The sequence below is a fragment of the Coloeus monedula genome, assembly GCF_965178545.1.
Source record: "Coloeus monedula genome assembly, chromosome: 4".
NCBI lineage: Eukaryota > Metazoa > Chordata > Aves > Passeriformes > Corvidae > Coloeus > Coloeus monedula.
Genome location: NC_138784.1, coordinates 3,395,051 through 3,404,650, shown reverse-complemented (window position 1 = coordinate 3,404,650; position 9,600 = coordinate 3,395,051). Strand labels below are relative to the sequence as shown.

Below are 9,600 nucleotides of genomic sequence, written 5' to 3'. Positions count from 1 at the left end.
GAACAGGACACCTGGAAACTTGGTGAGCTGGAAGAAAGATGAGAGGGGCTCTGCAGGAGCAGCAGCTGCCTGACCTACATTTCAGTAGAGACTACGGAACCCAGCTGGTCCAGCTGGCGTTTCCAGAGAATGGGACCTCTTATATGAGATTTGCTGGGAGCTCCTCCTTTCCCTGACACTACTTTATCGCTGATTAATCACCAAAACACACCACATGGTCATCACTAACCCGACAAGACACTGAAGTCTGAAACCAAACTGCAACAGAACAAAGCAAAAGAAAGCAAATTCAGGTGCTCGATACCACTCCCCACTCCCTTCTGTGCAAGTGCTCTCTATTGCTTGTCCATTTTCATCTAACAGTGTTCCTCTTACATTAATTTTATCCCATTTCCAGTGCTATCTGAAGCCTTTATTTCTACTTTGTACCAACAAGATGGAATCTACAGTAATTCTAGTATTTTACTACCATTTTAGCTATTCTTAAACAAGTTTACTTTTGAAGACAGCCGTCATAACTTTGGCTACACAACTGAAGTTGAAACAACCAACCAAGCACAGACACCCAGAGACGGTGACAGGGTTTGCTTGCTTCTATTTAGCTAGGAAAAAAGCTGTAGGCATCCTGAAAATTTGACAGTGGGCTCCAGCTGGAGAAACTGCAAGTGTAAAATACTGATTCCCTGTGATCAGCCCCAGTTCATACACTGGGCTTGATGGTCCATGGTATGGAAAATCCCTTTGGCAAGTTTGCATCAGCTGCCCTGGCCAGGCTCCCTCCCAGCTTCTGGTGCCTCTCCTCACTGGCAGAGCATGGGACACTGAAAAGTCCTTGATTTAGGGGTAGCACTACTCAGCAACAACTAAACCATCAGGGTGTTATCAATGTTACTCTCATTCTAAATCCAAAACACAGCTCTGTACCAGCTAGGAAGAAAATTAACTCTATCCCCACTGAACTGAGGACAAAGAGATGGCAGCAGAGAGGAACCCCGAAGTTTCCTATGCCATATAATAGAAGTCTGTGAAACAATTAACAAAGATTCAGTAACTTTCTTGCTTGTAACAAAAATGATTTGAACATTCTACCAAGTACTGCAGTGCTAGGAGCCCCTTCTGTGCAAATTCCAAGCTTTCCTGTACAGTCCATCATAACAAAAAATTCCATTCATTCTCCTTCTCCCTTCCGCATGCAATAGCTCTCCTAAAGCACTCCGAGCTTTAAACCCTTCCCAACACCGGTGAATTTGGGGCTTGATTCCTACCTATAGTTTCCCATTCCAAGACACCTCCTTGGTTGTTTCACAACTTTTTATAGATCCACACAGTGACCTGTGTCAGGAACTGATCCCAGTTAAAAACAAACACGCTTTTTATTTTGCAGAGATATTTTTAACCCTCAGCCCATGGAATTTTGGAAGATATTAGGACATGGACAAAGGACTATTATAGAACACTTGCAAAAGAACTTTCCTTCATAAATGCTTTTAAACTGCTCAGGTGTGGGCAACATGATCCAGCTTGGTAAGATGTTCAGAAACTGAAGTGAAAGGATGCACAGAGTTCCTCAAGGAAAGGGTTAAGAGCAATTAAGCTGTTTACTAACCACTTGAGGATCACGACAAAGTCTTAATTCAGAATGCAATAAAAATGAGTAAAGCATTAAATTTGTAAAAATGTTCAGACACCACCCACATGCCAAACCCAAAGCAAGCTCTGCTCTGCAAGCAGGCACTGACAAGTCAAGACTCCAGCACCCTCTTGAAAGTCACGTTCCAGTAGAAGAGCTCATTTTTTTTTTAATCCAACTCAGGCCATTAAAACAAAATAGAGCTCTACACGTAGGAGGAAGCAACCAGCATTACAAATTAAGGGTGATGGAAAAGAGCCAAGAAACTTAAGTAAAGGCAGAGGTTACTGGATCCAAAGAGACCAAGTACTGAGCTGTGTGGGCCAGGGCTGCTGTGCAGCGTGGGAGGACAGGACTCCACACACAGCACCAACCTGTCCTGCTCCAGCAGACACTGGAGAGCAGCACAGCACAGGTCAGCCACTGTGGTTGGCTTCCACCACCCTGTGCTGAGAATGGACAGGCAGCCCGCTGCCCACACACTCTGAGATTGCACGCTCACTCCTCTGACCATCAGGTTTTGCTCTGGATGTTGTTAAAGTAGGCAATACTCTCACTGGAATATAAGCCACTAACAGACACCTACAATCAAAGCCAATTTTTTACTTCCACAGGTGACACAGACTCAGAAAAATGGCAATCAAACAACGAAGTAATTAGGGGTAAAACCTGCAGTCTCATGAACCTCTGTACTATCCTCCTCTCTGTTCAGCTCTACACTTCCACGAATCAGGATGAATTTATTTCCTGTCCACACCACATCACAACACACTAGACTACATCTGTGGTGTGACATTAGAAGAAAGAACAGGGGCACACACCGCTGATAACAGCTCTGCTCTTAACATTCCAATGGAAGCGTACCCATGCTGCTGTGACTCACTCAGCATGAGGCATATACCAAAATATTCCAAAACCACACTATGCTGCTGAGGATTTGTGAGCTCTGGCCATTGTAGCAAAAAAAGCACCAACAAGGGCTACATTCAGACGGCCTGAATTCCCCTGAAGTCACACACTGTGCACTGGTGAAAGCTTTGAGCCATGACTCAGCAGCCCACGGAGGGGAGGATGGAGCCACCTGTAGCCAGTGGGGAGAGCGTGTACAGAGACTGCCCTGAAATTTAAACCACCTTGAGACTTCTAAATACATACTTTCACTGGAGATATGCTTCTCACAAAACACAGCTAAGATCTGGGCATAGGGTAATGCAGGATGAAGTGCTCTGGAGAGGGTAAGGAAATGAAGGGATGGTTACATGAGGAACAGGGGCACTCCTCCCCATTCCGAACACCCCGTTAATACGTGTGCCAACACTACACACGCAGCCTGCCTTCAAGCAGGAGGGAGGAGGGCCCAAGGGGCTCAAGAGTTTTATTGTTCCTTTTCTCACGCAAATTGTGCTGACCTCAAAAGAGTTATCAGTTGCTGGCTCCCCATAAATCAGAGCCTTATGCAGCTTGGCTGATTCCTTTCTGTCTTTACAGACAATTTACCTTCCGTGTCAGTGCCTCAGGGACACAACTCCCCAGGCTAGGAGAGACAGACTGCCCGTGGCTGGGAAGGCTGGGGCAGAGCTGACACACTGGCAGTGGGTAATTCCAGCACTTTTTCGTTAAAAGCTTACGAAGCTTTAATTGAAAATCCAGACAGTAATAGGCATTATTTAGGATACCTGATTAATATTTCTTGAGCTGAATTAAGATTTAATACGTAAAGTCAAGCGGATAAAGCTCGGATTTTGTGCTGGTTCAGTTGAGGTTTGCACTTTGGTGGGGTTTTTTTCCTTTTAGAGCAGTTGCAATAAAAACTGAATGACATTTAGGACAATTCTCTTGATTCATCTACAGATGTGACCCAGAAGCAAAGCTCCAGCAGGCAGATTATTCCAGGACAGGATGAAACATGTGGAAGGATTTTTAATAACCTGAGGAGGCCTTATATAAGCCCTACACTTTAGATTTAATAGTAAGCAAGTAATGTATGTAAGCATTTCTTTATCTGCTTTGTTTATTGTAAACAGTCAGTCTACTGCTTCAAACCAGAAAGATCATAGCTGCTCTTTTTCATATTTGCAGTGGGAAACTTGCAAACTTGGGAGTGCTTCTCCTCATCCAGCATATTTAGAGAACCACGTCAGGTGTGGCAGAGAAGCTCAAATCCCTCACTGCAGCTTCCTACCACTCCTGATCCCAACCACTGCCACTTGAGGGAAGAGCTGGCACAACTTACGAGGAGACAAGAGAACTGCAGATTTCCCTGCTAGGCCAGAACAGCAAGAATAGCCACGTGCCATGAGGCAGTCTTGAGGAAAAGATCAGCTACCAGAATCAATCACTGTCCTCTGCCTATGGGGTTTGACTAGCAGGAATGTTCCACGATGCTTCTGCACGTGACAGGAAGCACCATTAACAAACGTGGCACACCTGCCCTCAGGAGGGGCTACAGCCAGTATGCTACAGGGTGAGCTGCACTGGACAACTGCACACTGCTAAGAAAGGAAGGGAAAAAATGTCTGAAAGCTCTTCCAGTAATATAGTACAGAACTGTCTGAAAGCTCCTCCAGTAATATAGTATAGAACTGATACTTAAAAACACCTGTTAACTTTCAATTATGATTTAAAGACAGCAAACATAACAAAGCCTCCCCCAAGACACAGAAACTGACTCTTATGTTGTCTATATTATCTTTCAGAGTTTTCTAATATGTCTATTATTAAGTGTATACAAACAAACAGACTCATTAACTACAATATGTATTTGCTAAACAGCAAAACCTTTAACTAAATAATTCCAGCATCATTTATGCGAAGCTGCTTCTGGTGCCAAGAGATATATTCAAATCAAAATTCTGAATGTCTCAAAGATAAAAGCAACTCTTTTCTCTACCAAAAATAGTAGGAGTAGCAGCACACATTGCATCTGTAATGGAGATGTGATTAGACTGTGAACATAAGAGATCCCCATTAAGGTGTCCAACAGAGCATTTGCTGCATCTTAGAGCAGGCTTTGAATGCCCTGCCCTGTAAACTCCAAAGAGCAGGAAAATGCAAAACAACTGTGCCTAACTCCTGTTGAAGCTTCTTCTAGGGTTTGGTTTTAAGTGTTCTTAGAAGCTCTACTGGTCTCTCTGGTTCAGTTCTGAAAGTATAAACAAGGAATGATGTGGATAGGCAACTCACACAAAACCCATTTCCGAAGACACAAAAAAGCCCACCTGAAAAAATATACAGCCCACCCACCTGTACACCCCAGACCCTGATTTTTTCCAACACAGGCAAAAATTCTGTACAGGTCAGAAAGTGCCACCAGGGGAAAAAAATCTCCATGTTCCCTGGGCTTCAACCCCTCAACACAAAACTAAACAGAGCCATAAAAAATCCCTGAGAAAAACAGTATCTTGAGGTTCAAGAGGAAATGCTGGCAGAACACATTATCCCAGGAGAGCAATCGTGGCTATCATAAAAATTTCAAACACTCAACTCAGCTAGAAAGTTTCTTAGGTGAGGGCACTGACTATCCCTGACTATCCCAGAGAGAAATGAAGTTCAAGAAGCGTTTGGACAATGCTCCCAGGCACATGGTGTGACTCAGGGCTTGGACTCAGTGATCCTTGTGGGTCCCTTCCAACTCAGGATATTCTATGCTTCTACAGCCACTTTCCCCACACCAACAGTGTCACAGCAATGAGCACTAGGAACCCATTAAATGCACTTGTGCTTAAAATCCAGTGTCTGAAAAACAAGAGGCAAGGAGGGACAAACTGGCCTGCGTCCAGGGATCCTAAGACAACTCCCTTGGGGAAATAAGCAAACTTCCCACAACAACAAACTTCCCTAGAGCTGGGAATGTGTCTGTTTCATGATTTGTAGCTGTGGCAGAGGAGCAGCTGTGTGCTGGAGCAGGGGTGCCTGTGCCCAGGGATGGCTGCTGCGGTCAGGAAGCTTCACTCCCACCTGGCTGTGCCCAGGCTGCCGCTCCATCTGCTCCCTGTCTCCGTCCCCAGCCCCATTATACCAAACCTTTTCAGACCCTCATGGAAGTCAGACCTGACAGCACCACCCGGCTAATCCTTCAGAGCAACGGATTATAAAGGAGCTGCTGACAACACTCGGATCCAGAACGAAACATTTTAAAATATAAAGAAGTCACAAAAAGCCCTCAGGCACTTACTGTGCCCCTCTGTTCATCCCTCTGAAACTGTCAAGATAGGTGGAGCCAAGAAAAAGAGAGTAGAGTTCTTACAAATAGGACTGCACTTTTTATTAAGGAGAAAAAAAGCAAAAAAAAGGTCGAGTGAACCACATCAAAGCACTCTGACATTGCAGCCACCACTCCCATTCCCTTCAAGGAATGCTTTATCTAGGACAGCCTGCAGAAATGATCCTCTTCCATCCCTGCCTTCCAGTACAACCTATACAACCGGCAGGAAGTCAGCACCAAAGCAACACCCTTTAAGGTTTCAGTCTTATGGGTTTAAAATGAGGTAAATTCAGTTTTTTATAGACCACTTGTTCAGATTTGAAGTTGTTGGAAGGGAAAACAGAAAGGAGATCTAGTTGCTCTTTTACCATTTAATGTCCTTCAGCCACAGTGCCTAAAATTTTAAAAAAATCTATTACTGTACCAAAGAAGTTACATATAAATAAAAGTGGACACTTCACTGCAGTATTCCACGATACAAGCATAAAGCATAATTATTTTGAAAAGAAAACTCCTTGCTAGGACTCCTCTAACTAGACTGCCCTTTCTTGCATCTCTGCCACATTAAACTTACTTCTCTCTCCTCCAGCAGAGCACGTCTCTCTATTTCTGCATTGTCATTCCCAGGGCAGACACCTGGACTGCTGCAGAAGGAGATCTTCATCTCCAGAAGCACAAACTGACTACCTCGCTTCCTTACGATGACAATTGGCTCTTTACTCTCTTTCTCCTCCAGATTGTTAACACTCTCTAATATGTGTATTATTCAATCACCAGCAGCAAAGAGAACAACTAAACCAGCTGCAAAGCCCAAGACAAAACACTGGAGACACGGAGAAAACAGCTCCTCTAATGCTGAGACACGAAACTGTAAATACTATGCAGATTTCAAGCAAATTTACTTTTATTCCGTTCAGCACGGGCAGTTAACTAGTTAAATGCAAATCCAGGTCTGAACTTCATGAGACAAGACCCCTGGGAAGGCAGAGACAATTTCTGCCATGGGTCACAATTATAACTCCCAGGCTTGTGCTGAGAAGAAAGGTTATTAACTGCACGCTGATAAACAGGTTGAAACAAGGGAAAAGCAGAGGGGCTGCTAACAGGAATGGGAATCTGAGAGAAAAAAAAGGCAGCTAGCTTCCAAGAAATCTTACACTCTTTCCTCCTTATAGGCATTCCCAGATACTTCTACACAGATGAAACCTAACCATGGAAAACACGATCTGCAGAACTTGAGGAGAAATAAATTATTTGGAGAGGGGTGGGAAAGGAAGCAGGAAAAAATCCTTACCAACTGACTGGTCTTACTGTGCACTTCTCCAGGAGACCAAGAATTGCTTCTGATGCAGCAGCATTGAGCCACGGAAGAGTCAGAGAGAGCAAAAAGGCAGGGGAGGTACCAGGAGAGAAGGGAGTGGAGAGGAGGGAAGGGGAGGGAAGATGAGGAAAGGGGTGGGGAGATGAGGGAAGGGGTGGGGAGCGCATGTACACACTGCATGTCTGTTGGCTGAGCCCTAACATTGGTTTGGGAAAGAAAAGAAAAAAGCTACTTGTTAATGAGGCTGGGTGTTGTTTTGCAATGGCTCAAGATGAAAAAGGAAGAAGGTCTTAGTAGGACCATTAGTCAGGACGAAGAAATGTGTGCCCCCACATGTCTGTTTAGAGAACCTGGAATGCCCAGAATGCTTTTTGCTCCAAAAGAGAGGCCATACTAAGAGTCAAACAATGCAAGAGCTGCAGCCAAACCTGTCAGAGCAATTAGTGAAAGAGGGAGCATAAAAATATGCCAGCCATTCCCTCACCAACCAACCCACCAGTCCCACACTGCCACCAAAAGTTAGCTGAATTACCATTTTAGTGCCTGGAGGGAGAATGGGAGGGGAACACTCATTGTTCCAACACACCATCTCAGCATCGTATCTCTGTGGGACTGGCAGGGAAAACCAAAATGCAACTTCTCATCTGGTGTATCAAATTCTCATTTCCCACAAGCCATGCCAATTTCTTGAAATCTGCACAGCTACCCAATTTGTAAACCTTTATTCCCTTGAGCTGGAAATTTTGCTTCTTGTCAGCTGTCCACCATCCTCAGCCAGATGCTTTCCTGGACCCACAAGCCTCCTGAGCCCACAAGGGAACCTCAAGTCTCGCACACATGCAGAGCCCTGGGAGCTCCTCCAGCCGCACTGTGGCTGCACAGAATGATGCAGCAAAGGGATGACACAGCTCTGTACAACTCTGACTCCAGAGATCTGCAGTGGGGCACAGGAAGGGCTCTGCTGACCCCTTACCTTTGACCGGCTACTCCTCTCCTGGCAAAGGCTGACCTCAATCCAAAAATTGAGGACGATCCCAAATTACATGGTGCCAAGGGATGAGACACTACAGAGCTTTTCAGGTCTGCCCATGAAAAGCTGACTTGAAAACCAGACAGGCTATTCTTGCACCTTCTCACTTTTAAGCAAGCTCTTAGCAGCTGCAGGAAAGACCTATCTTCATACCACTCCAAAGTAACACAAACATTGAACCTCTTACTGTCACAGCAACACGAGTCACTGGAGACTCCCAGGTTTATACACTGCCCTTATGGCTCGAGCAAACGATTACTGACAACTTGATCTGGCACACAGAGCCCCTGTGGCAGATGCTTATCTTAAAAAATGCATACACTCCAACACTTCCCGTGGCTACCAGCCTGCCGGGCTCTTCCCAGCCCTTCTCAGAACACAACCTCTCCCACACTGGCCCCATGCCCTGCTCCCAGCACTGCCATCCCACAGACTCAGAACAAACCCAGAGACAAGCCACAGGGTAAAAATGAACCCTTTCCTTACAGGGAAGAAAAAATACAATATAACCATATATTCCCCTTCCTCCACAAAAAGCCACATGCCCAGTGGCACCCCAAGCCCATCCCCAGAGCAACTCACAAAGGTTAGTGCAGCTACATTAATTCATCTGGAAAGGGTTTTCATCACCTTGTCTCTTTCCTCACCTCTTGTGCTGTTTCAAAAATAGCTCTGGCTTGTTTGCTGCCCTGCCTGTGTGAGTCTGATTTTCTGCCTGGCTGGATGTGCACAGACACGCTCGGAGCCTGCTGGACACCAGCACCTGGATCTGTACATCCATGCACAGTCACCCAAACACAAAGCACAGCCTCCTCCCTCGCAGGCTGTGCTGGAAAGCTGCTTGTTTTCAGAAGCTCTGTGCTCTATGAAGTGTGTTTACAGCAGGCCTCAAAAAGGGGCTGGAGAACAGAGCACAGCCCTTTTGGAGGTCAAAAAACAAGGCAGAAAAGCAAAAAAGTACTGACATTGATCTATCTAAGGGCTGCCAGTAAGGGCCTGCCCTGGGATGAAAAAACTTTGAGGTATGAGTGCATTTATCAAATGACCTAAGGTCATTTGGCTGCACACTGTTAGTGCTTCTGTTCCTTAGAGACAAACAATCCCTCCTGCAGGCCTTGGGAACTATCCTCCACAACTGCTGGGAACAGATAAAGAAGGTGCAGATGTGCAGAAATTCTGGAACAAGCTGCTCTTTAAAAAACCCTCAGGTAAACTCTTGAAATACAAAAAGCTTCTGAATGAGTTTTCCTACTAGCATTTTTTTTTTAATCACTGGGTTTTCCTGAACAGCTTTTCCTTTTAGAATGAATCAGCTTGCTGGAGCCATTTCACAAATCCCAGATTAATTCCATTCAAATCTGGCATTGTTCCCAAACCCAGTAATCTTAGGCTCAGCCTTCAAGACCCAGCTCATC

The 9,600-nt window shown here is 45.1% G+C and overlaps 1 protein-coding gene across 3 annotated transcripts in view; it reads right to left on the bottom strand.

The window, feature by feature from the left end:
• BCL2L13 (BCL2 like 13) overlaps positions 1-9,600 on the bottom strand; it is a 40,854-nt gene that overhangs the window by 7,765 nt on the left and 23,489 nt on the right. The window lies entirely within an intron of this gene.